This window comes from Fundulus heteroclitus, chromosome 24 (assembly GCF_011125445.2).
Source record: "Fundulus heteroclitus isolate FHET01 chromosome 24, MU-UCD_Fhet_4.1, whole genome shotgun sequence".
NCBI lineage: Eukaryota > Metazoa > Chordata > Actinopteri > Cyprinodontiformes > Fundulidae > Fundulus > Fundulus heteroclitus.
In genome coordinates, this window is record NC_046384.1 from 7,653,230 (window position 1) to 7,680,397 (window position 27,168).

At 42.5% G+C, this 27,168-nt stretch overlaps 1 long non-coding RNA gene across 2 annotated transcripts in view; it reads right to left on the minus strand.

The window, feature by feature from the left end:
* The window catches only part of LOC105938182, a 256,421-nt gene that overhangs the window by 75,705 nt on the left and 153,548 nt on the right, over positions 1 to 27,168 (minus strand). For both annotated transcript variants that reach the window (XR_002426662.2, XR_002426663.2), the window contains exon 3: positions 12,664 to 12,737. This is a non-coding gene — a long non-coding RNA (uncharacterized LOC105938182). The remainder of the gene's footprint in view (positions 1 to 12,663; positions 12,738 to 27,168) is intronic.

The window sequence follows — 27,168 nt, forward strand, 5'->3', positions numbered from 1 at the left end:
CCCATTAAGGGAGCTTTATTGTAGCCAGAGAAGGTGTTCAAACTCGTGACACCTGGATCAGGATTAAATGAACAAATGAGCACTTTCTACCTTGTTATACAACACAGGGGAGGCTTTAAAGATGTTAACTCGGTGCCGAGGCAGACATAAAACTTTGTGATCCTCGAGTAGAAACTGCCTCCGCCCATCAATCTGACCAAGATATTAATACCATATTCCAAATAAAAGTAAAAAAAAAAAAAAAGATTTAAGAGTCAACAGTCTTTCCCAGGATTGGACCGTTTGAGAGGCCACTTCCGACTGAAGCAAAACGGTTCTGGAACAACATCCTTTGGGCAGATAAGGGACTAATTAAAGGGCCGGCGCCAAGTTTGAACAAAGCGACTCCGAATGTCGACACCTCCATTGAACCGTTGAGCACGGTGGTGGCGGAGCAGTGATGTGGGCTGGTTTTACCACCTTAGAGTTAACAGTGAATCCTTCGTGTTAGAGTGAAGACCATCTATACGACCGCTCCATCACTACGATGCGAGTGTTTTTCTTTTTAATTTTTTTTTCTAGAACAGATTACTGGATCAATGTGTGCTTCTGTGCTGGTTTGTCTCTTTTTTTTTTTCCAGTGTCCTGTCTGGCAATGTGGCAATAAGAATTGATGTCTTAATGCCAAATAGAGCTCGACAGATTTGACTTTCACAAGTGGAGCAGTACTGCTTTCGCCATGTAAATTGTTTTATTGTGATTCCTGCAGGGAGAATTTCAAATTATGTGGACACTACAATGGGAAAGTAGGAGAGTAAAGGAAGAACAAGAAGAGAGAAAAAAAAGAAAGAAGATGTGAAAGAAAGGAGAGATGAAAGGGAAAGAACGATAATTTGTCTGTGCTTTCTGTGTCTCTGCTCTGTCTTCTCTAAGCCCCAGTAGGTCGAGGCAGATGAGCGTTCACACTGAGCCTGGTTCTGGTTCTGCTGGAGGTTCTCCTCCCTGTTAAAGGGGAGTTTTTCTTTCCACAGTCGCTTCGTGCATGCTCAGTATGAGGGATTGCTGCAAAGCCATCAACAATGCAGACGACTGTCCACTGTGGCTCTACGCTCTTTCAGGAGGAGTGAATGCTGCTTGGAGAGACTTGATGCAACCTGCTGGGTTTCCTTAGAGAGGAAACTTTCTCACCAACCTGGAGGATCTGATTGAATTTGACTTTGTAAAGTGCCTTGAGATGACATGTTTCATGAATTGGCGCTAAATAAATACAATTTATGTGAATTGGTGTTCAGCTGTTCTACAATCAAATAAAAGGCCCTCCTTCCCACATCAGAAGACAATGGTGCAGGTCTGCCTGGAAAAGGCGGAGTCAAGGTGCTTCGGCGGTCCAGTCAAAGTCCAGACCTCAACTGTAAAGGTTCCAGTTCAGAAACAAATTCAGGTGACGTGTCAATCAAAGACTGACGGGCCACAGTTGCTCCATTTTGCTGTCTGGCGTCTGTGAAGGAAATGCGGTTCTGGACGCCGGCGGACCACGCGGTTACGGCAGAGGAAGAAGCTAAACCTTCATCACTCAACCCGACGGACCGACAGCTTCTCAGAAAGCCTCATGATCTATTTTTAAAAGTGGGACATCAATCACGTTGGAAGAGGAGGCGTCACCTCGCACCGAGGGAGTCGACTCATCAGATGGATCGGCGAGGTAACGTCCCCCTTCCCCGGGCCGCCTTTCCCTCTTCCAAGTCCAGGAGGATGCCATCCGGGAGCCAAAAGCACGGTTTATCCGAGCAGCACGCTAGCGCGCGTGTGCCTTCCACCACTGCCAGGAACAAAGAGAGGAGCTAATAAGATTGTGGAGAAACAGAGAGACGGAGGCGGGCGGCCGCGGACGCGCCGAGAGGGAGTACAATCCCGCTGGCGGCGCTTTCATCAGATAGGTGGCGCCGCGCGCTAATCCCCAGGCTTAGCTGGGTGTCGCCCAGCACGGCACCCAGCCGGGTGTCGCCGGGGCCACCCTGGCAGATCCGGCGGGCCATGTGGCCGTCCCAGCATCCCCGGGGAGGTTCGCAATCCCGCCATGTTGCATTTACCTTCTGTGCAGGTGGCCTCTCCGGCCTCTCGCTGGCGTCCGCCGGAGTTAGAGCGGAAACTTCTGCACGCCTTGGCGCGCGGACCCCCGCAAACTGTTTGTACTTTCAAGCCCACAGACAAAGCAGCTTGATGTTAGTAAACTGTACATCACACGCTTTTTTCCCCCCCCCGACATACTTTTAGACTGTTGGCGTCGAGAGTCTGACGGCGCTCCGTATCTGGAAGTACAGACGGGCAGGTGGCTAAACTATGAGAGCTCTGGGGAGTCGTCGTGATCCGCTCTGATTCAGCCTCCGTTGCTTTAAACTGAAGTCATATGTCAGCTTATCTTTTGCATTGACTTGTGTTGCGTAATACACGGCCAAACGTTGCTTCTTAACGTGCCGATAATACAGTTAAAATCTGAGTTATCTGCAACATGGTGCTGATATGCCAGGGTTTCATTGCTTTACTGCTTTTCCTGTATTCAATTTTGTTTATATAGCTCCAATTCCCAACACGTTACAAAGACAAATTCCATCAAATCCTCCAGGTTGGTCAGAAAGTTTCCTCTCTAAGGAAACCCAGCAGGTTGCATCAAGTCTCTCCAAGCACCATTCACTCCTCCTGAAAGAGCGTAGATCCACAGTGGACAGTCGTCTGCATTGTTGATGGCTTTGCAGCAATCCCTCATACTGAGCATGCATGAAGCGACAGTGGAGAGGAAAACTCCCCTTTAACAGGGAGGAGAATCTCCAGCAGAACCAGAACCAGGCTCAGTGTGAACGCTCATCTGCCTCGACCGATACTGCCGTCACCGTTTGTGGCTCTGGTGAGGTCCCAATGTCGGGTTGTTCTTTCTCGTAGCGTGTCGCCAAACTTTGATTTTGGACTCCTCGTGGCGTCGTTCTTTTTGCCCCAGACTTCTGGAGCTCCAGACTAATAGTCGTGTCATTTGGCAGCGTCTGAGGGCAACCGCATTTTATCAGGGGGTAGGAATGTAAAAGTCACTTTTAGTTTGTTTTAAGTGAAACTTGAACATGTTTTTCTGTCCTTTCCACCTCACAATTACGCTTAACTCTGTATTGGTGCGTCACACAAAATCCCATTTAAACACATTGCACCCAATGCACTGCAAAAAGAGAACTAGAAGTGAAATTTTCTTGAAATGAGTGTATTTTTCCTTGATTTGAGCAGGTAAGACTATTTGCCAATGGAATAAGATGTTTGCACTTAAAATAGGAACAATTCATCTCTATCATCTTATTTAAGTGCAGGATGTCTAATTATTTTATTTTAGGGGTAAAAATACTCCATTGGCAAATTGTCTTATTTAGCTGCTCAAATCAAGGAAAAATACATTAATTTCAATAACTTTTTACATACTTTTAGTTCCCTTTTTGCAGTGTGTTACCAACATGTAGGCACGTGGAAAGGTTTTTAGCTTTTGTTAACGTGTTCTTTTCTCCTCTTTCCAATGAAACATCATCACTGCTGCTATGAACTCAGCTAATACTTCAGCCAGCCTGGCTTCACTTTGCAGCAGCTCCCATTCTGCTGTTGCTCCTCATTGTGAAGCCGTTCCACCCGAAAATGTAAATGCAAACATTACACCTACACAATGCCCGTAATATTCCAGTGTGGTAATCCTCAATCAACAGGCCCACTGGGGTGGGGGGGGTGGGGGTGGGTGGGTGGGGGGGTAACGGGGCCCATTCCCTGTTTGTGTGCGCTGCTGCTGCTGGCTGGCAGCCGGCCAGGGTTCTCCTCTGTACCAAACAGAGTCGAGTCGGCTGCTTAGTGGAAACAGACAAGCCAAATCGGTGCAGAGTGACCTATTTTGTTGCCGTGTGCCGCTGGGAGTGAGCCCCCCCACTACCCACCCCCCACCGCCCCTTCCTCCTGCAGCTCTCCTTCCTCTCCAACCCGCCACCCGAGCGGCGGGGAGGACAGAGACGGAGGCGAGGACGGCTGGTGGACGGGCCACACCTACTGATGCGGTCCGGGTTCTCCTCCCCCCCCCCACACCCCCCACCCCCTCTCTCTCTGCTCTCCGCCCCTCTTCAGAGGCACCTAATTATGAAAACCTTGACTCATTTACATGGCCATGTTTGATCTAAATTACACTCCAAACCACACCAAATTAGGATCATCTGTGAATGTAAAACACTTTTTTTTCTTCTTCTTCTTTTCGCTCCTCCTGATCTCTGCAGGGCACATGTTCAAATGATGGAGGGGTGTGTGTGGGGGGGGGGGGGGGGTGTTGGGGGGGTGGATTTACAGTTTTTTAACATCCTCCGGAGACCTGAGCTCCGTCCCACCCCGTCGACAGAGAGGGACCGGAGTCACCCACAATTATCCCAGGATCTGATCTACACCCCCCCCCCCACCCACCCCCTCCACCCCCAACGCCCAAATTAGACCCAGCCTCCTCTGACTGATTCGACGTACAGGCGGCACATTAATTACAATATGCCATTGGCTGGCCGGGGCTAATTGCAGCCGCTTATTATGCATTCATGTTCTCATAATGTACATCAGCGTCTCTTCTGTCTCTCTGCAGCCTCGGCTGTTTGTTTAACTCCATTATCTTCTGCTCAAATATCTTAAAGCTGCATCACTGACGGTTATTTAAAGCTGAAACAGTCACGCTGCAAATATAAATATATATATAAATATATGTTTACCAAACAGAAACAGACCGCCGCTGCTCCGTATTCATGCCTAAGGCTCTCTGTAACCTTCAGCCTCTGGACATTTTTGGTGCATTTATCCTTTAGTCAATGTGGGATATGGATTACGCTTTAAATTAGGGTTCAAGAAATGAGTCAGGAAATTAAAGAAAAAGAAAAAAAAAAGAAGAACCATGAAGTTAATGTTAATATGCTCGGCAACAAGAGCAACAACATACATTAGAAACATTACTGATTTGGATTAATGCGCTTCAAGAAGATAAAGGACAGCTAATAAACAGATTAGTGTCTCTTTTAATCGAGATAAACAGCAGTTACGTGTCAGTAAGCACCAATAATATTCTGTAAAGTGCAAAATAGCTGCTAGTATGCACAAGTTATCCTTACTGACTAACGTGTAACTAAAAAGCATAAAAAGGGTGTTTCATTAACAAGTTAATTCTATTATTTTAAATAAAACAAAATTGTGCCAAATTAATGGGCAATAAAGATTGAATAATAGTTAATTTTAGTGTGACTGAATAAACAATAAGATACATTATGAGAAATAGTTTGAAAAAAGCAAAAAACTGGGAGCAGATCAAGACATAAACCAGCAGGAATGCCTAATGAAGAGTATTCATGCATTAATACATGTTTAAATGTTATTATTGGCCAAAAGTTACAATAAGTTGGTGTTTTTAAGAAATTCTAATACAAATGAAGCCCAACTTTGTGACTGCAACGTTGCTCAATAAAGACATATTCTTAATGACGAATAGTTACGACTAAGTACAGCCCTAATTAAAGAATGGGTTTTCTGTTTAAGCACAAAAATTAATAAAAAAACAACAACACACTTCTTTGTTTGTAGTCTCAAAAATGATGCAATTATTAACTAAACTCAAATCTAAATATATCTTACAATGTAGTTAAACATCAAGAATATTTTTTTTAATTGACATGTATTCTTCCTAAAAAGTTAATAAAAGCCATTATACTGTGTAATAAAGGGACAGTCTTCCCAAAGCATTGCTTGGTATTTTAAAGAGGCTAATAAATACATAAAGTGTATTAATTTAAATAAGGATTAGTCCAGGGTTAATAATTGCTTAAAAAAGCATATTTAGTAGCAATAAAATATTTATATTCAAAAGTAAAATACACAGCTAGTAAAAACACAATAAAGTGTATTATAAGCTTAATAAGGGGTGGCTATATGTTTATAAATAAACAAATCATAACTTCCTGTTATAAACTATTTTATTAAAGAGTAATAGATAGCTAATAAAAATGTAATAAAGTGTATTATGCTTATTAGGAGCAAGCTACAGGTTTATAAAATTGTAATACAACACATTTTACTGAAATAAAGTATTAGATATTTTAAAGTAAAACGTGCAGCTATAAATAAATACAGTGTTAAGGACTCATTAGATGTTAGTAATAATAAAGCATACTTTGCTGCAATAAAGTATTAATGTACATTTAAAAGCAAATTACATAGCTAATATATTCCTATTAAAGGGTATTAGTCCTAATACGGAGTAGTTACACGTTAATAGATATCTAAAGCATAAGTTGCTGCAATTTCTATTTTAAAGTAAAATAAACAACTAATGAACACATAAGGGGTTTAATCGTAATGAGGAGTAATTACAGGTTATTAGACACCAAATAAACCATAACTTCCTGCAATAAAAGTATTATTTAACACTTATAATAATATAGAGCGCTAATAAGGACATATTAAAGTATATTAGTCTTAATACCTGTATAATAAAGTGTGTGTTTATAATTATAAAGTCAGGAAATGAGGATAGTGTTTTTCATGGCTGTAATGTGGTCAGTTTGGGAAATTGCCTGAAAACGGACTCCTCCAACTGGGTCAGAAAACAGGGAAAGTTATTGTTCCCGCCCACCATGAACACAAATTAAAGAGCTCCAGCTGATTGTTGTTTCGCTTCGCCGCTGCGTGCCCGCGCAGCCTCATGGTCACAGGTGGTTTAATCCGGCTGAACAAAGACGGCTCCACTCTCTCGTCAAACCATCTATTTTTCATCGGAAAAATGAAAACATATGCAAATCTTTGAGCTCCTCAACACTTCCTGGTCGGGCGCCGTTTGTGAACGCAGCTTTGATCATGTTAAGTTTTCGGAGCTCTGTTCCCCCCAGAAGACCCACACTTCATTATAAAGTTGTTGAGATGTGTTTCTGGAAATTATTATATCTTTGTTTAAACTCTTACAAACGTTCCACTTACTTGCCGTCTTGTACTCTTATTCTTTTAATTTCATATTTATTATTGTTACAGCAGAGATTCGGCCCATTAATAAGTTAGGCTGAATATGCATAATTTACAGCCACTACATTAATGCAATTAATGAATTATAAATGAATAATATCATGCCTGGATATAGAAACCTTTGAATCAGAATGGTTTTTAAGAGCTACTCAAATATCCAAAACCAAAGGTAAAACTTTTTTACCATTTTTTTTTTTTAGGTTCATGAATGTTTCAGTACTTTCTCTAGTGATTTATCAAATGTTAATGATTGGAGCCCTTGCAGCTCTATAAGGAGGACATTCAGGTGCTATATTTAAGAATTTAAACACATTTATACAGGAGTTAGCAGCTGGATGTACGGCTCTGTGAAAAAGTATCCCCCCCCCCCCCAAAGATTCCTTTTTCTTCTCGTCACTCTTACATGTCTCGGATTCAACTAATTTAACATGAAACGTATAATCTGGGCTGATTTAGAGACTCTCTTTATCCAAAGCTATCCAGAAAAATCTGATCCAAAGTAACAAAAAGTAATCGCTCCCCATTTTCACAGCAATAATTAATCACATTTTTGGAAAGATGAGCTTAGTTTTAGCAGTCACCCCTAGGACTGATTGCATTCTGACCCGTGGAAACAAGCAATCACTTAATTGGGAAACAGGACCCATCTGACAACACGAAGTAGGCGAAATGATCCCAGAATGCAACACTCCCTGTGAAAACCCAAGCTCTCCAGCACAAAATCCTATTGGGGAATCTTTGACTGTTCGTGACTTACAGTTCAGGATCAGAAAGAGAACAAAAAATACGTAAAATCTTCTTGAAATGAGTATGTGTCCTTGATTTGAGCAGGTAAATAAGATTATCTGCCAATGAAATAAGATTATTTTGATTTAAAATAGGAACAACTCATCTCCATCATCTTATTTCAAGTGCAATCTACCTAATTATCTAGTTTTAGGGGTCAAAATACAAATAGTCTTATTTAGCTGCTCAAATCAAGGAAAAACACACTAATTTCAAGAAGATCTTACCTTTCGTGCCCTTTTTGCAGTGTATGAAGTAGGAAAATGCCCTGAGGCCCACCATCAAGTCCACCTCTGAATGTGAATCAAGGTGACATATTATGCAAAATCCCCTTTTATAGCCCTTAAATACACTTTGTTGTATTCTTGTAGTCTTTACGAGTGCAAAAAATTTGAATTTAGTCTCTCCAGGTGCTGCATCCATATCTTATTTTGGGTCCTATCTGTCAATCCAATCAGTTTTCTCTATTCTCTGTTACTTTTTTTTAACAATTAAGTCACATAATTTGCTGCAGAGCTGCTAGACTAGGTTATGGGCATCTTGCTTAACAATTGCACGAATCCACCATTTTTATTGCTTTCTATGCTACTTCGTAGTCCAAGCTAAAACACTGCAAAAATGGATCTAAAAATAAGTAAAATGTTCTTAAAGTTAGTGTATTTGTCCTTGATTTGAGCAGGTAAAAAAGACTATTTGCCAATGGAGTAAGATTTTTGCACTTAAAATAGGAACAACTCATCTCTATCATCTTATTTCAAGTGCAGGATATCTAATTATCTTATTTTAGGGGTTAAAATACTCATTCCATTGGCAGATAATCTTATTTACCAGCTCATATCAAGGACAAATACACTAACTTTAAGAACATTTTACTTATTTTTAGATCCATTTTTGCAGTGAAGTTGGCAAAGCTATGTGGATACGCGAAAATGTTCGGTTGTTGGGCGTATTAACCCACGCAATTCATCCCACGGCAGACTACAAAGATGGCCGAAGGGGGTGGAGTGGAACGCTCTGCCTTTGGGTGAAGCTCCTCCTTTGAATTTAAAGAGACAGCACCAAAATGAGTTGCTGACAAATTAACATCTGTGGCTCAAACGTAACAAGGAATTCAGACCAAAGCGTTGCAGTTCCGCTTTATACAGACGACTGAGTGATTTAAATGTCATTATAAAGCATGGTATGGCCCCTTTAAATCAGATTGAGGTGCTGTGCTACAACCTTAAACAGGCCATTTATACTGGAAACCCCCTTTTACAACGTATCTGAATTAAATCAATTCTGCAAAGCAGCATGGGCCAAAATTCCTCCACAGTGATGGAAAAGATTATTCACTAGTTAAAGCATGCACAACACAAGTTATTAGCTTTAAGAGGCAATTACTTTTCCACATAGGGCCAGGCTTTTTTATTTTTTTTTATTAACAGGTTATCTGAGTCTGATCTGAAACATTCAAGCATGTCCCTGTGAGCACCTTTTAACAGCGGAGCCTCCCGCTGGCCTTTTGGGGCCACCAGAGCGCTAAAGTTTGTGCAAAAAAAAAAAAAAAGGCGGCTGATCGGCGAGCTGAGATCAAACATCTCCCCGCAGATCTTTTGAACCGGCAGCCAAAGTACGGAGAGGACAGCTATTCTGAGAAGTTTGTTTTCGTGTCTTTCTGTTGTGGTTTTGACTGGGCGGGCGAGCCGTGCCTCGATCCGCAGAGCCTGGATCCAATAAGCGTCCGTATCTGACTGCGGCCCTGCGGTTGGCAGAGGCAGGGCGCTTCAATCTACCTACTGTACCCCCCCCCTCCTATACGCCCTGTAGGCTGCAGCTTATAGGTGCCCTTTCTCTTTCAACTCTTCCCTTGAAGACTTAATTTGCAACAAATGTCTGAGTCTTTGTTCGTCTGGTTTGATCCCAGGGAGCAAAAACATCCCCTTGCAAGGAATGAAAAAGCAAACAGGTAAACACGCTGAAAGTGGAGGATAATGCTTGTTTTCTCTTGTCTACTCGATTTCAACCGTCATATCAATTCTTTTCATTTTGCAGACCTGGAAACATGCGGAGCGAATCGCCGCCCATAAAGTTCAAACGGGCCTCGGCGAGGGTGGGGGTTTAAAGACTCGACGTAATCCTGCTGAATTCTGGCTAAACCCTGCGCCTGTTTGGTCCAAAACCCGACGCCGTAATTTGATCAAACCCATCAGTTCTGCTCCTCTGTCTTTTGTCGTTTCCACCTCGGAGGTTTTGCTGCAGCTTTCGGTTTGTTTGCACGTAAACTTCTTGGAAAAAAAAAAAAAAAAGAGATAGATTGGGGGAAGGAGGGATACAAACAGAGTGCGGTGGAGGCAATGAAAACCCAGAGGGGTTTATAAAAACATCTTACCCTACAAGAAGAAGATGGGGGGGGAAAATGGAGGATTAGATTGCTTCTGTTATGGAAAAAAAAAAAGCCTTTAAGTGCAGTTTGGGGGTTTTTCTTCAGCGTACCTGACTTTCCCCTTGCTCACTTCATCTGCTGAACTCACTGATCCTCGGGGAGTTTAAAAAGAACACAGAACACGCTTCAGTCGAATTTTTTTTCAGCCTCTGTAACTTGATGCTCTGCCGCGAACAGCGAAGTGCAACACTAGTAGCTGCGAGAGTTACAGACTGAAGGATAATGATGTTAGACAACACAATCCTACCAGCAAACAGATGCTATAAATCACACAACGGTGTCATATTTCGATACGCAAGGAGCGCCCCTGAGAGGAGTTAACGGGGTTCCTCCGCGTTCCTCAGCTGCAAATACCAGCCTTTAAAAAACTCACAGTTCTCTTTTTAGCTGATTATAGAACCATAAAAGTACATTTTTGTTGAGTTTGTAGCAGATTTTTCTACCTAGGTCAAAAGGAGCAGGGAATGGAATAAAGAAGGACAGTAAATGTTAGAAGGTGGATGGATGGACCATAGAAATGTAATACATTTTTCCTCCTGTTTTGATTTTCCACACTGACCACCTGTAAATGCTTCCTGTGGTTTCCTAAAAGCTGAAAGCTGTTGTCTGTTTTCACAGTTTTTTTGGTTTTGGCCAAAAGATGCAAAGTAACGGTTTTGACCAATCAGCACACAGTATCAATTAACGCCCAAACACACTGTTTCCATGAATACAAGGGTCAAAGTTGAAGCTACTTCCTGATAGATTGGCTCATTATATTCGGTACATATCCAGCTGTAAATTTAGTTCACAATACTAGTTATCTGTATATTATACTCGTAGGACAAATCTATCAGTAAAATTCTGTCTATAATAGTATCTATCTCTATATTTATTTAGTAATAACCCATGTCCTGTACATATGGAGCCATTGTTTATCCTGCACTTGCTGCTATTGCACTTCTGGTTAGATCTAAACTGCATTTTGTTGCCTTGTACCTGTACCTGTGTAATGACAATAAAGTTGAATCTAATCTAATCTAATTGCAACCAATCACCATGCAGTGGCTTTGAATCAACCAGTCAGATTGGAGCAGAGATGTGCCAACCAACCATAGCACAGCTGTGTCATTTTAAGTCAACTCAGAGTGGCATTATGATTTATAGCTGTAGCCCTTTTTTACAGGGACAGTGTGTGACTAATTTTGCTTTTAATTAGCAAAAAAACAAGTATTGCTTTTATTAATACATATTCGGACAAAGTCTAATAACCTCATCAAAAATGAAAGCTTTCTCATAACTTAGAAGTTTATAAATATAGGTGTTGGTGCACCCACCGGGAGGCGACATGTTGCGTCGCTATTTCGTATTTCAGCAGCTTAAAGTATTTCTTGATTCTGAGATCGACCAACTCGGAAATACATGCATTAGTGACCATATTTAAAAAAAAATGTGGCATTAAGATCGTGATTGCGACGTTAAAAGTTTTTTTAAGGACTTAAAATTGTCCCTCAGTGACCGCTGGGCTGAAAATCCACAATTTGGGTCACGTGGTACGATGATGTAGTCCGTAGGTGTGGCCCAGGCTACGCTACATAGAGTTCAATAAAGTACACCACGACAAGTTCAGATGGCGGTGGCATGGGGGTTCCGAACCGAAAAGGGCATGGGTCTATCCCCACCACGCCTCAGGGTTCTGACAAACTTGTCAGCCCTAGGCGTTTTTCTATCTGTCTTCTATATGAGGACACGCTGTCCATGGAGGAGTAAAAAAAACAAGCAAAGGCGACTGTAGCTCGTTCTATCTGTCTTTTTCTGTTGACATGGAGGACCATCCATACTCTTTGCCCAGCGAGAGGGAAGAGAAAGTAAAAATAATAAATAAGTGGGAGCCAACAAGAGTCTATATCAGCATAGCTATTATTACCAGGTGGAGATAATTCATGAGGGAGCGGGGCTTCAGAACAGACACAATGATGGCAGGGTTTCAATAACAGTGAAGCTTATTCTGGCGTCACGTTAGAAACAGGTGTGCGAGGGAGGCGGAGGGATATCAGCCGGCCGGTTTCACTGTCAGTAGTGCGCAGCGAGAATGGGTCCCTCTATGCGTATTTATAGTTGCTTTTTTAGAGCCCAAATAAGGAAATTCACGTTCAGAAACTAGCCCTAAAAAACGTGATTCACGAAATTTACAAGCGACTTTAGGAAAAAAACAAGCAGATTTGGCAACAGTGCCAAAAAGCATTTCACACGATGACTGTGGCTATTAGCAGTAGCTAATACATAGAGACATCTTTACATGGTCACATTTCTAGTAGTTTTTACGAGCTAAATGCCGAGGTTGCTTGTGATTTATTTAGTGCACCACTGGAGATTTGTGTACCAACTGTACTCTTCCGGCTAGTAACCTTATGGCATTAAATGTTCTAAGTCATCAACATTTGTACCTTTTGGTCCAAGTTGGGTGGCAGTGTGGAGAACATTGCTGTTGTCCTTCCATCCTGGCATTGTGTTCAAACCCCTGCAGAGCTAGCCTCGTGAGACCATCCTGATCTCGCGAGCTTTCAAGGTTTCACTTGCAGATCAGTCTGGATACTCTCCGTTGAAGAAAATTTGGAGCCGTTCACCAAACGAACGTCCAATCAGCGTTGGCTTTGAGGCGGGTTGAGGTGTGACGCAACGGGAAGCGCGTCAGTTCAGTCTTAACAGCATGGCGGCTTCAGCCGATGAAACTAGCGTTAGCGTGGCTATCGAGCAAGTTTTATCGGAATTACAGAGTATTTCTTTGCTGAGCTAACGAGCCTTTACCTGCAGCAGCAAGAGTAGCTTGGCTTGTGGTTGTGTTTTCGTCGTCGCTCTGTTACGAGCGACGACGAATCTGATTGGTTTATTTGGCCCGTCTATCACCAACATAGGCCAATCAGCTAACCAGTATTTTCGCCCCTTCCCAAAATTACTTCAACGGAAGGTTTCCAGATGGATATGCGGAGCAAATCTATCTGGCGGAGTCAGGTAACTGCAGAGCAGCAAAATGACACAAATCATTCGTCATTGACATTTTTACGTTTAATTGTTTATTACCGTGCTGAAATCTGTGCCTATTTTGAAGCAGGTTGTTAAATTTAAACACCTTTCTAATTTATATTTACAATTATATAAATTTCTCTAATGCACGGCATGAAATTAAACAAATTTTACGCCATCCGAACATGTCGGAGCAAAACTAATATATGTATTCAGATCTTTTTTTTCCCCCTCCTTCTCCTGAGTGAACTTGTGACCTATTTATGCTGCTGTTGAATATATTAAAGTGTTTTGTCACTTTCATTATTTTTTGCAACCAAAATAAGTTGAACAATCCCCCCTGAAGCTGAAGTGAAGACGAGCATGGTGAAATCATCCAAGCAGCCAGGCTGCACGTTGTTTTGCCGCCGCGGGGGTCATTACTTTAACATTTTTAACCTCCCCACCTCCTCAGCAGTTTGTTTCCATCTCAATCAGAGGCGCAGGCCAAGCGTCAATATGCCAGTGGAATGTGTCTCGGCTAATAACTCCGACGAGGCAAATTTTTAAGTCCCCCCTCAGTCGCCTTTTGATCTTCCTCAGCTGCGTTTGCCGGCTCTGAAGCCGGGACGGTCGGGCGGTAGCCGGGGGGGCGCCGGGAACCGGGCGAGACGGGGACGCTTCCGTGAAAATCCGACTGTCAACGTGCCCTCCTCAATTTATTAAGCGGCTCTCAGAGCGCGGAGCCGGGATTTTGACCCTGATAATACAAAGCCTGGAGGGGAAATGGCATCGAGAAGCAAGCTCCACATCCTGTTGTGCCGCGGTCAAAATGAGATGCTAATTAATTACCATTGGCATCTTTAGCAATGCGTGTCAGCTCTGATTTGGGATATCAATCTGCTGCGGGATCAAACCGAGGCCGGAGCTGGTTCCTGCAGCCGCTGCAGGAAGGTCTCCGCCTCAGGTTGCAGAGCTTAATAAGCAGGAATCCCCCCCCCCCCCCTCCCCGTCCCCCAACAGCAACAAATGACCATAATGAATCTGATCACATCATGGATCAATAAGAATGAATCAAGGAGCTGTCCACACGCCTCTATTCACATTCACGTCCATTTAAACCGCCTCAAGTTTGGACTTTGAAGTAGATGCTTCTGCAGGAAGAAGTGCACTCTGGGCAATGTAGTAATTCCCTCAGTAATGTCCAATTTAACACATCAAAGCCCCAAAATGGGCTTTAGAATATTTCACACCAGGTAGATCTTTGCAAAGCTAACTTTCACAAATCCGTTGGTCTCAGTTTAACTTCCCTGCGGCGATCCCATGTGTTATATAAGAAGGGCTGCTGCAACGCATGGGGCCATCGTAGCGTCGCTACGGCAGGAGTCGACTCAGTTTGTCTGCAGATGATGAGAATCAGCAGTGTGCCGGTCACTGGAACAGAAAAATGACTGATTATATTTCAAAGATGCAAATCGGCCACCAAGCCACAAAGATCCGGTTAAGAAAGCCTGAGTTATACACGGCAGCTGATTGGGTCTTCAACTGAGAAGGCTACGAAACTAGTGTTGGTCAAAAAATGCACGGTAAATATTGAGAACCTTTAAGAAAGGTTGCAAACGCATGGGAACCGTCAATCAGGGTAGTTGGCTTTACAGAAAGATGACCTGAACCTGTGATTTAGGCCAAATCCGCGTCAATCTGAGGGAACGTGCTTCTTGAACAGGAGCAGGTAGGCTTGTGTGTTTACATTTGTATGTGCGAACATGTGTGGCTCGTTTAAGCAAATGAATGACTCAGAGGGATTTCTATAAGGATTAGGGTGTGTTTATGGTTAAATCTGACCATTCTTACAGAACCCAGCTGACACTGATGATTCTGTCGGGCTTTGGTCTCCCCTAACCCCGTTCATCCACAGGAAGGAACCAGTGGCCACCGTTTGCACTGTACTTGATTGTGCAAAGCATTTTGTTCAGAGCGGATCTACCTGAAGGCCTCATGAAGCTCAGAGGTCTGTCTCTACACTGCAAAAACAGACTAAACTAAACTAAAAGTTAAAATATTCTTGAAATGAGTGCATTTGTATTTTATTTGAGCGGGTAAATAGGATAATCTGCCAATGGAATAAGATTATTGCACTTAAAGTAGGAAGAAGTCATCTCCATCATCTTATTTCAAGTGCATTATATCTAATTATCTTATTTTAGGGGTCAAAATACTCATTCCATTGGCAGATAATCTTATTTACCTTCTCAAATCAAGGACAAATAAACTAATTTCTAGGAAAATTTTACTTATTTTTAGTTCTGTTTTTGCAGTGTATGAAGTTGGCGACCTCTGCAGAAACCAAACAGCGGATTTCTGGGACTCCTTTGAAGAACACAACGTGCGCATTGTGGACAGAGGGGACAGATGTTTGACAGAGGGGTGTCAAACATCAGGGTGTCTGCCCTGTCTACTTTTAAGACTAGGCTTAAAACTTTTCTTTTTGACAAAAATTATAACTAGTGGCTCATGTTACTCTCAGCTACCTTTATAGTTTTACTGCTATAGGCTTAGGCTACTGGAGTATATCAGGATCTAATTTTCTCACTCTATAGAGTTCTACTGTTCTTCAATTATGCATTATGTGTTGTCATTTCTGCTTTAACTTTCTGTTCTCTCTCTTTTCTCTTCATAGTAGGTACACCTGGTCTTGCGTTCTGTTAGCTGTGACATCATCCAGAGAAGACGGCTCACCCGCTATTACCATCTAATGTAGAACAGATTACTAGATCAATGTGTGCTTCTGTGCTTTTTTGTCTGTCTTGTTGTGTCTCTGTTCTGTCTTCTGTAACCCCAGTCGGTCGAGGCAGATGACCGTTCATACTGAGCCCGGTTCTGCCGGAGGTTTTTCCTTCCCGTTAATGGGTGGTTTTTCTTCCCACTGTCGCTTCATGCTTGCTCAGTATGAGGGATTGCAGCAAAGCCATGGACAATGCAGACGACTCTCCCAGTGGCTCTACGGTTCCCCAGGAGTGAATGCTGCTTGTCGGGACTTTGATGCAATCAACTGGTTTCCTTATATAGGAAATTTTTGACCAATCTGTATAATCTGACCCAATCTGTATAATATGATTGAACTTGACTTTGTAAAGTGCCTTGAGATGACATGTTTCATGATTTGGCGCTATATAAATAAAATTGAATTGAATTGAATTGAAAGGAGAGATGCATGCGGACCGTGATCAGATTTCATCTTTTTGAACACCTACTCCGCAGCCCTGACTCGTCTCCCCAGGCGCATCTCCAGCCAGTCACACCTCGGCACATAAACAACCCACAAGGCCTCACAGTCGGATAACAATGACTCACATGTCCTAAACTTCCCATTATTTATCTCAATGGACCTTTAAGTGCGATTGCTCTGACTACAACATTTGCTTCCAACCGTTTTTCTGAACTGGAGCCGCATCCTGTCGCTGGATTTTATCCCTCATAAAGGTTAGGAGAACGAAATCCTGTATGTATACACATGTCAGATCGTCTCCGTCACTACTATTGTCGTAGATCTTCGGCTGCGAGCAGCAGACACGTCACGCCACGACTTGTTTCAATAGTTGCGCGCCGCGATTGTGAGCAATCATTTACAGAGCGATGATTTTACACCTCTGCGATTCCAACAAGGTCATGTTTACGAGATGAGTGTTTATCCTGCCAGGCGGAGAGGGAACAGACAAGCGGGTAACACGTGCGTCTCCGCGACGGAAAGAGACAAAGAAACGTCTCGCATTCGTAAAAGAAACGGGCCTGAGAGGACGACGCAAACAAATTAGGTTAATCCTCCCGAGGACGCAGATTTTCCCTGTGATGCTCAGAGCTAACCCCCACATCCAGGGAAAACGGACCAAATAAGGGAAATGGAAACCGGCAGGTTGACCAGGTTCCCATCAAGAGGCCAGCAGCAGTCATTAACCGGAGATAATAAGCACAAGGTCAGGAGATTTCTGAATTATCTCCCCCGTCTCCCCACTGTTCTGTCGGCCCCCTAAGAAGTTGTGTTCAAGAGTGGCCTCACATTAATCAGCGCTTTAATTGCCACTTGCCTCCGAGTGTGTGGGGAATAAGGCCAATTTCCCCGAGTCTCTCCTTCAGGAGGATGCAGACAGGTTCTTAGAAACAGAGATGTGGAGGAGCAGCAGGTCCGTTTTTTTTTTATGGCTTCCCATTGAAACCGTTAGAGAAAAGCAAACGTTTCGTTTGTAAATCAGATTAGATAGCAATGAAGAGTTGGTAAATATTATTGTGGTCACACCTGTGTTTACCTCTGCTTGATGGCTGACTATTTAGACATATTTGGTTTCTAGGTTAAGTTAAAGTAGCAGAAACTGACCAAAAATGTCTTTCTGTGGTTTCTCTTGTCTGGGGGGGTGGGGTTGAGTTTCTGCCTCGACTGGAGGACTTCAAGTACGCTGATGTCTTGGTAGGATGGCATCATGGGTTTAATACCGGGGCTTTGTCTGAAGAAAGGAGGGTGCTAGTCTGGTTTGCCTTGACCAAGATGGAGCTAAGCCGCCCTTCATTTCCGCTTGGTGTTAAAAAGACAAACGTAGCTTTGTCATTTTACTCAAATACCTGTAGATAAAATCCAGTTCAAATAGTTGCCCTCAGAATTCACCAAAGACCAAAGAACTTGAAAACTTTTTAACCTAAACACAAAGGCTTTGTCTGGTCAGAGACCACATTCCTGCTATGGTGGAACACGGTGGTGGCAGCATCATGCTGAGGGGATGCTTTTCGTCTACAGAAGACAGGACGGAGTGATGAAAAATCTGTTAGGACAACTTAGGAATCAGTAGATGGAAATGACGCCCCATTTTAGGGGTACGAAATTAACTGCGCTATTATATGACTATACGGCTTTCCGTATTTCCTGTACCCTGCTCAGCGCGCAACACTAATTTGTCTCGTTATCAGCAGACATCCTCGCTTTGCTTCGGTGCAGAGTGCTTTAGACCGCTTTCTGTACGCTCCTTCTTGCGTGGCGCTTGGAGCAACGTAAGGAAAAAGACCCAGCAGTGCCCCCTTGTGGCTCGGAATGTAAATGGGTAGAAAACGTTTAGCCTGAATGTCAACACTGGAGAAAGAAATCTTTTTTGTGCTTCACTTTCTCTTGAGACACCAGCTGTACGTATGTTGTGTGGCTTAATTTCTATCCACACGCCAGTCTTCCTGGCGTCTCTTCATACTTATGTGAATTAAAACTGTGTTTCAGTCTCTTTTCTTCAGATTATTACATTATGCGGCAAGTGCAAACTGTGCATCCCTTTAATAACCCCATGCCAATGTGATTAATGGACATTGCTTAATAAATTTCCTGTAATTAAGTGTCCACCTGCAGCTTGCCTGGAATCAATTACCTTTTTGTTTATGCAATTTCCTTGAGGTATTTAGTTATGTGCCTCCATTATGGAGTTGTAAGATAATATCTGCTTATTCGGCTAATTCCCATGTTGCCCTATGTGACACGGCGGGCCTGGAGCAAAGAGCGGAGCAGATGGATGACAGTGGAAACGACGCTCGTGCACCCGTGGCCTCGGTGAGCGATGTTTGCCGTTTGGTGCAGATTAATAACAAGAAAGAATAACAAGGCGTGCTGTTTTTACAGTGTACCAGCGTCTCCGACTGAAAGGCACCGGGGCATTAGAGACGATCATAGAGACGATATACATTAACACAGACACACCCGATGAAATGGGTCACAGATAAATTATCACCTGAGGGTTAAATAGTACATATACATATTGAGTGTGAAGCCGTTTCCTAATGAGAAGAAGCTGCAGGAATAGAGCAGAGCGTTTGCTCGTAATCCTCGTCCTGAAGGTGTTTTTTAAAGGGCCAGTCCACTGATTTGACACACGGGACAAAAGAGGCCGATCCAGCGGTTCCTGAGCCCAAAGCTGCAGCTGTGGCAGCTTTGAAGTGCATCTGAATGAGGCATGAATCCACGAAACCATGGCGTTACCTTACATCTACCAGATTTAGAGAGCTCTCAGTGCTCTGAAACAAGAGACGCGTTTACAGCAACCAGGCTTTAAATAGAGAACCTGGAAAAAAAAAAAAACGGAGAACGGACGGAGGAACAGAGGGTTGATGGATGAACGGACGGTGCGTCGGATGGATGCCAAAGCTGTAGCTGTAGCAGATAAAAATACAGACGGAGGGAGGATTGGACAAATGTATGGAAATAACGGATGCATGGATGAACAGAGGGAGCGGTGGACGAATGGATTAACAGCTGGATGGACATTCCAAAAAAGTAAAAAAACAAAGCAACTGGACTTGTTTTCCGTAGTTGAAGACGTTTCGCTTCCTCTCCAGGAAGCTTTCTCAATTCAAAAAGTCTGGAGTAATGTGGAGTAACAAGCTTTATACTACAAGGCCTTTGTTGGGCAGTAGTATAAAGCTTGTTACTCCACATTACTCCAGACTTTTTGAATTATTAAAAGCTTCCTGGAGAGGAAGCGAAACGTCTTCAACTACGGAAAACAAGTCCAGTTGCTTTGTTTTTTACTTTTTTTTGAATGACCATGACTTGGATGACTGAGAATCTTCACCAGCTGGATGGACCGACAGAAGGCTGGACTTATATATTATTGAATCATTGACCTCTGACCTTAACCGAGGCCTGCAACACTTTGGATGTTCTGATCTCTGCTGGGAAGGTTCTCCACTCCGCAGACTCCCTATCCAGACTGATAGATATTTCTCTTCTGCTCTTGAGGTTCTTTAGATCAGGCCATGGTGTGTTACTTTCCAGATAATTAGCCTACTTCCTGTTGCCAGACAGGTCCTAGGTAAGTGATTTCTCTTGATTCTACGGGCCTGGCAGCAATCAGAACCTGTAAAACCGAGAGTTAAATCAGAGTTAATGCATGGCTTAAACGCCAACATTTAAAACTAGCCGCGACTTAAAGCTTTTTAGGGGATTTTTACCGCCACATTGACTGCAGCAGTGCATTAACCGGGTCAGCGAACCTCAACCTTTCTCCACCTCGCTGACAAGAAGGAACCCGACCCGACGGGAGCTTCACGCCGCCGTTCGCTCATGAAATCAGACGACTCATTAGGCGCAACAGCGGCGACCTTTTCACGAGGCCGCTGACATGTGCGTGAGGTCGGCGGCGGTTAAATGGCACGCCCCTAAGTGACAGCCAATCACGCCGACGCCGTTTGACACCAAACTTCAGCGGATCGGTCTTTAAACCACCTGTACAGACCGCAGTCAGACGCGACGTGACGCTTCAGGGCTCAGAAAGTAAGCGACGGTGTGGGTTTTTCATTCATGCATTTATTTTCTCCCTGCTCCAGCTCAGCCTCACCGGCTTCATGCCCCCGACGAGAAGTGACTAACGCCACTCGAGGCGAGCCTGTGCGGGAAATCAGTTTAGAAATTACTGTTTTTGGCGGTAAGAGCGGCGCGCATGAATGAGAAACAGGCGTGAGTGTGTGTTTCAGAGGCCAATCACTTGAGTTGGGGGGGGCCTCTTCAGGAGCACAAGTGAGAAGTGGGCAAATAATTGAACTTCCTGTTTAAATGTGTGTGGGGCAGGAAGGTGCGCCGCGCCGTCACAACAGCCAACATTTGGTAAATATGAGAAGGAGGCACTTAAGTCGGGGAACGGAGATGCTTGTGACGCGCCGGCTCCGCGTTTCCAGGAGACGCCGGCAAACACATTCAGATTCAGACAAAAGAAGACCTGCTTTAGACGAGCAGGACCTGCGGCAGAGGGAGAAGTGACTAAACAAGGCAGAGAGATAAAGGATGTCTGTGTAGGTGCCCTTTGGTACAGTAGATCATCTTAAAAAAAGGCATTTTATTGCAATAGATTCATATTTTAAAATGATTAATTACGCACACATTTCAAGGACTTATTTCTCTTAAATTTCATGATCATACCTTACAGCTAATGATAACCCAAAAGTAACTTAATATGGACCTAAAATACAATGCCACACCAATAAAGAGATTTTTAACACAGAAATTTTGCCGTTCTTCCTTCCACTAGACTTTCCAACAACACTATTGGTCTGATGATCTTTTAAGAAACTGAACATTAGGTTTTCATTATCTGTAAGCCAGAATCATTAAAGTTACCAAACATGTTTTCCATCAGTTGTTCTCCCAGGGTATGTGTGGGTTCTCTCCGGGGACTCCGGCTGTTAGGTTTATGGGACTCTCTACATTGTCCTTAGGTATGACCCTGTGTCTCTATGACGGACTGGGGACCTGTCCATGGTGGAACGCCATCCATAATTATGTTTTCAACATCTCACAGTGAGGCTGAAGGAATCCAGACAGCCTTCAGGTCTGACGGGCGGCGCTGGATGGGCCCAGAATGCATTGCTGCAGACCCCAGTGAGTCACAGGTTAGCGTTGCAAAAGGCTAGTTTGGTTGGTTCTGGATCCGCGCCGCTCGGGTCTCTGAAGACGCAACTTTAACGGCACGTTACAGTTCTGGTCGGACTGTGGAAATAATGTGAACCTGGTGGTTCTAGACGGTTTCCTGAAGTCACAAACTGTATAATGTTCTGGAGAGTAAAAGCCGGTTGTAAGAGTCAGATCTGGACCGGTCAGGTTTCCAGAACGTAAAAAGTCGAGCTAAAAGTAAGTGAAATTTTCATGAAATCATTGTAATTTTCCTTGATTAGAGCAGGTAAATAAGATGATTTGCCAATGGAATAAGACTTTTGCACTTAAAATTGGAACCACTCATCTCCATCATCTTACTTCAAGTGCAGGATAACTAATTATGTTATTCTAGAGATGAATTGTTCCTATTTTAAGTGCAAAAATCTTATTCCATTGGCAAATAGTCTTATTTACCTGCTCAAATCAAGGTAAAACACACTAATTTCAAGACATTTTTACTTATTTTTAGTTACCTTTTTGCAGTGCGAAGCCTCCAAATCTCCCTAACATTCATCCTTTACAGCTTTAATTAGCAAAATAAAGCAACGCTGATCCTCTAACTGGGACCACCAGAACCACTCCTGGATCCAGCCTGACACTCACTTGGATGGAGCCTCTTACCCAGAACCTCCCCTGGGCCCAAAGATTCAGTCACTAACTCAACTTCAGCGCTGCGGCTCGTCACTGAGACACGCTGCTCTGGTTTCTAGTTCTAAAGATTATTTCTATCAAAGCACCTCAGTGGGAAACTGGATTTAAGAGCAATTTTCTTCTCTCTTAACTAAAACATAGAAATGAGACCTTTGGTGATTGCAGAGGGGGGTGTCTGACTTTTAGCTCTACCTGTTGATGACTTATGGAATTTATATGGAAATAAAAACAGATTCACAAAGCAACCAGAATCTATTTCTGGTCAGAATCAGTCAGGAGTTCAATTAAATGTTGTTCTGGACTTGTATCCCCAGAGCTTCCCGTCCATCTTAGGTGGCAGTAAAACATTAAAGGAGCAATAAATAAGATATTTATAATATAAATAATTTGTCTCCCGGGATGGAAGTAACATTCCCTATAAACAATCAATCGTCTCCATCAACAATGTCTCAATCACGTTTTTCTCCTTTCAAACCTAGAGGTACGGTCCAGAACTACTTCGTTCAGAGTGTAGCCCGTGTTTTACTTCCTGGTTTCTCAGCCAATCATGCGAGAGTTCCCAGGATTCTCAAAACAGAGTGCAGGCATTTGGTGTTTTATTTTGGCAAAATAGCAGCAGCCTGTAAGCATGGAAGATAGTATAAGACGAACTAGAAGATAATACAACATCGTATGCCGGTCTTTTGGAAGTAAAAATTCACAACAGCAACACACCGTTAAAAAACGGCACGTCAGATTGTCGTGAGTGGCAAGCCGTTGTACCGATTTGAGCCACAAGGTGTCAGTATTACTTATAGCTCCTTTAACCTCTTAAAACTCTAGACTTTTGGTCCAAACACCTGGAAAAAAGCCTAAAAAAACAGGTCCTCTTGAAACATATGTTCAAACTCTCTTGCTTTACCCAAAACATCATGACTCCACTACTGTGCTTGACAGATTCTTTTCTGTTTTTTATTTTTTTATTTACGCAGATGCAACTTTCCTAAACTAAATCATGCAAGAATATTCTCTTTGCATGGAAGATTTCTACTCCCAAAGAGAGCCCACATCACCACTCCTTCACTACCATGTCTGACAGTCAGTGTGAGGTGTTTGGTTTCAACATGGCTGAGGGCATCATCTCATTTGTCCAAACGCCATTATATTCCTTTAAAGCTGCACCAAGTTCCCTTTTCTTTCCAGCAACGAACCCTAAAATGCTAACTGGGACTTCTGGAGTCTCATAACGAAGACTGTCACCTCTCATCTTCATCACCAGCTCAAATAGTCCAGACACAACCTTCTAACTCTTGCTTTCCTCCTGCCATCGCTGATGTTTTCCCTTCCTGGTGTTAACACATAATTTCCATTCGTCTTTTTGACATACAGTAAAGAAACTAACTGCTATGGTTACATCTTGACATCCCCTCTAACCCCCCAAAAAATTCTCCATATAGGACAAAACAAGCCGGCTTTAATGGCGCACGTTTTTAGAGATTCTGCACACAAAAGGTGCCAGCAGCCGAGCCGAGACTTGTTCAATTAAAGAAAAACGACTGTTTATCATTTATTTATCCATCAGCAAACAATTGGACTCTATGATTGCAATTTGCTTGATTAATGAGTTGATTAAGACTGTTAAATGTTTACAAAGAGGTCGAAACGCGCTCTGCAAACATTTCCAGAAAAACAGAACGCGGCGTCCCATCACAGCCGCCTGTAAACTTTAATTAAGACTCCCCCCCCCCCCCCCCTCCCGTCGTTCCCTCCTGGGATTCATAATTCCCACCTAAATCTGCATTTTTAATTATTTAACTCCAGATAACAGGGCGCCAGTTCCATCAGCAATTATTTACTCCTGAAAAGTCACAAAGAGACCTGCTAAAAATGAAAGTGCGCCCCGTGAAAGGTGCAGCAGCTGAGGTAGGCCCTGTAAAACGAAGGCAATTTGCACAATAAATGAAAAAAAAAAAAAAAAGCAGAAAGGACGCGCACGCAGCTTCAAATTAACAACAGCCTCGGCTCAGACATCAGTGGCGGGTGATTGTGAAGGCGTTTTCAACCAGAGCGCATCAAGCTGGGAGGAGGAACACCGGCGTTTATTATCATAACAAACAAGCTACCATCAGAGGAATAATTAATGGCATTGTGCCCAATATAAAACAGCCCATCATGCCTTAGAAGGCCAGGGGTGGCTGGCAGAGTTTTAATCATGGTCGTAAAAATTGCTCTTCCCGCGTGGAGATGACAGATCAGCCGGGGAACAGCGTGACGAGGAGCTCCGGGTTCGTTTCATGTTTCATTCTGCATGAGAAACAATCAAACGTAGAGAGACAGAGAGAGAGAGAGAGAGAGAGAGAGAGAAAGAGAGAGAGAGAGAGACAGACAGACAGAAAGACGTATAAATGAGACACCGTGGGACCCAAAGGATGGAAATGTTCCTTTCAGGCAGTTTTCTGGGTTCTAATAACCCAGATGTGAGGGAACGGGTTGAAACCGAATTGATTTGGAATGGGCTTGTTGAGGTTTACCTTAGGAAAGAGCAGAACCTGCCTTCTAAATAACTAAGTTGACTTGTTTTAACCAGCTTACCTTTCCGTGTTTAACCAGCATCGTTGGGTCACGCTGCATCATCTTTAGGCATCGGGGGCAGGGCCGGATTATCCATAAGGGCCAGTGGGCCAGTGCCCAGGGGCACCAACCATGGGGGGGGGGGGGGCACCACATGACACATGCTTTAAAAATATATTTTTCATAAATTGTTATATTATTTACTTGAAATTGTTGAAAGACCATGCTTTATTCGTTTTGTGAACACTGATGTCACAATAATAATAAATGATACATAAATCAAGATTTTTTTGATTTCAACATTTTAAAATGAGTTATTTCAATATTGCTCACTGTATTACTTTATATTACTTTAGTAAATAGTAAATTACATTACAGAAATCCCCATGATTATGTCTGATGTTTTTGACCGGAGGACAGCACGGGTAAGAGGGGGCTTTGAGGTATAGTGCCCAGGGGCACCACGTTGTATTAATACAGGCCTGATTGGGGGGGGGGGGGGGGATAAATAACAGGTAAAAACCGAAACAAGTTGGGCGCAGACCAATCCAGGCCCCGATTACTCTGACACCCCCAATTAAAGTTCAACTCAACCAGCAGATTTCAGAAGTCACCAATAAGACCAACTGCTCGAGAAAGGTGGTGGCGGTATCATGCTGTGGGATGACTAGCAGTAGCATAGGGGCTGGTCTGAGTTGATGGGGGGATGGAGAGAGCTAAATCCTGGAGGAAAAGAAGGCCTGAGACTGGGGGTGGAGTCTTACCAAATGTTTTGGAGCGTTGACCAAAGTCCATCCATCTATCTGCCAAGTTTAAAGCAACAGGGGGATAGCTAGATCTTCTAGTTAATTTTTGCCTACTCAGCAATAAACTAAACATGCATAATTTTAAAGAAACAAGGGAGAAAAGGAAAAACTATCACGGGTCAAAGAAAACGAGTTTTCCTCAATTATTAAGAAACCAAACCCTAATGTCTGAACTGGATGCTCAGAGCTCTGAACCCATTGGTGGAAATAGTCGCCATTTTGACAGAACCTTACAACCTTCCACACATCACCAGCAGACGTATCGTCGGCTAAAGAACGATTTGGCTTCTATGTTGTCGCCATACAAAGAGACCATGTTATTTTTTAAGTAGGGCTGGACGATGTAGAAAAAAAAAGCATATGGATAAAATAGAAATCATATTGGATCGATATCAATAATTATCTACAAATTCAAAACATATATTTTTAGTGCAGCCCTGGCCATTTTATGCTGTTGCTTAGCGACCTACTTTTAGATACAGTAATCACAAACACTGAATTCAAGCTCAAACCTTTATTCAATGAACTTTTTACCAAAACTATACGTTTTCAAAAAAGAAAAAAAAGAACGTGTGCTCTTTGAACTTTTGTAAGGGGGCGGAGCTTAGTGACGGAGCGATTCTGGGTCTGTGTTGTGATTGGTTGGGAGGACGTAATGACTATAATATTAACCTACATGGCTAGAATGCACAAGGAAGGAAAACTTTTGTTCGATTGAACTTTTTACTTATCCTTTTTTCTGTTATAAACATACGTCTATCGATCGATATATATCGTTATTGAATTCTCGTCCAGCCCTACTTTGAAGGCATCGAGTGTCAACATGTCACCAGTTGGGTCGATGTCAGTTCTCACGAGCCATGCAGGTTAGGGAGATTTATATTAAATTCATTAGATTTAATAATACTTTAATATAGCAAATGATTCATTGAATAAAAACTACAAATCAATTATTTATTAAATATAGGTTTTTGAACAAATTGTGAAATTAAAACAAGATTAAACATTAAAAATAAAAATAAAACAGAGATGGATTAAATGCATGGTCTATTTCACAAAAATATGAAATAAAAAATTACCAAAAGTATAAGTGCATGTCAAAATCAAGAACTAACAATTCAGTCAACAAATGAAAACATGTAAATAAATGGATGACTAAAGAATCTAGGTCAATAAACGTGTTTAGTAAATATTTAGTAAATATTTCAACATTCCTAAATTGTTGAAAATTTTCTCAAAATGTAACAAATAAATCCAACTATTTCATAAAATGTCATCAATTATTCAGATTTCATTGGTTTAAACAACATCAAAACAATTGTTAGGATAATAAATTACTTTTTTCAGTAAAATAATTATTGTTTAACAAACAAATTACCTATTTTTTCTATAAATAAATGTTTAATTTAATCAATGAAAACAAAAAGACAAATAAATAAATGTAAAAAAAAAAAGTCTAAGAAAAAATGCTAAAGCTAAAACTAATCAAT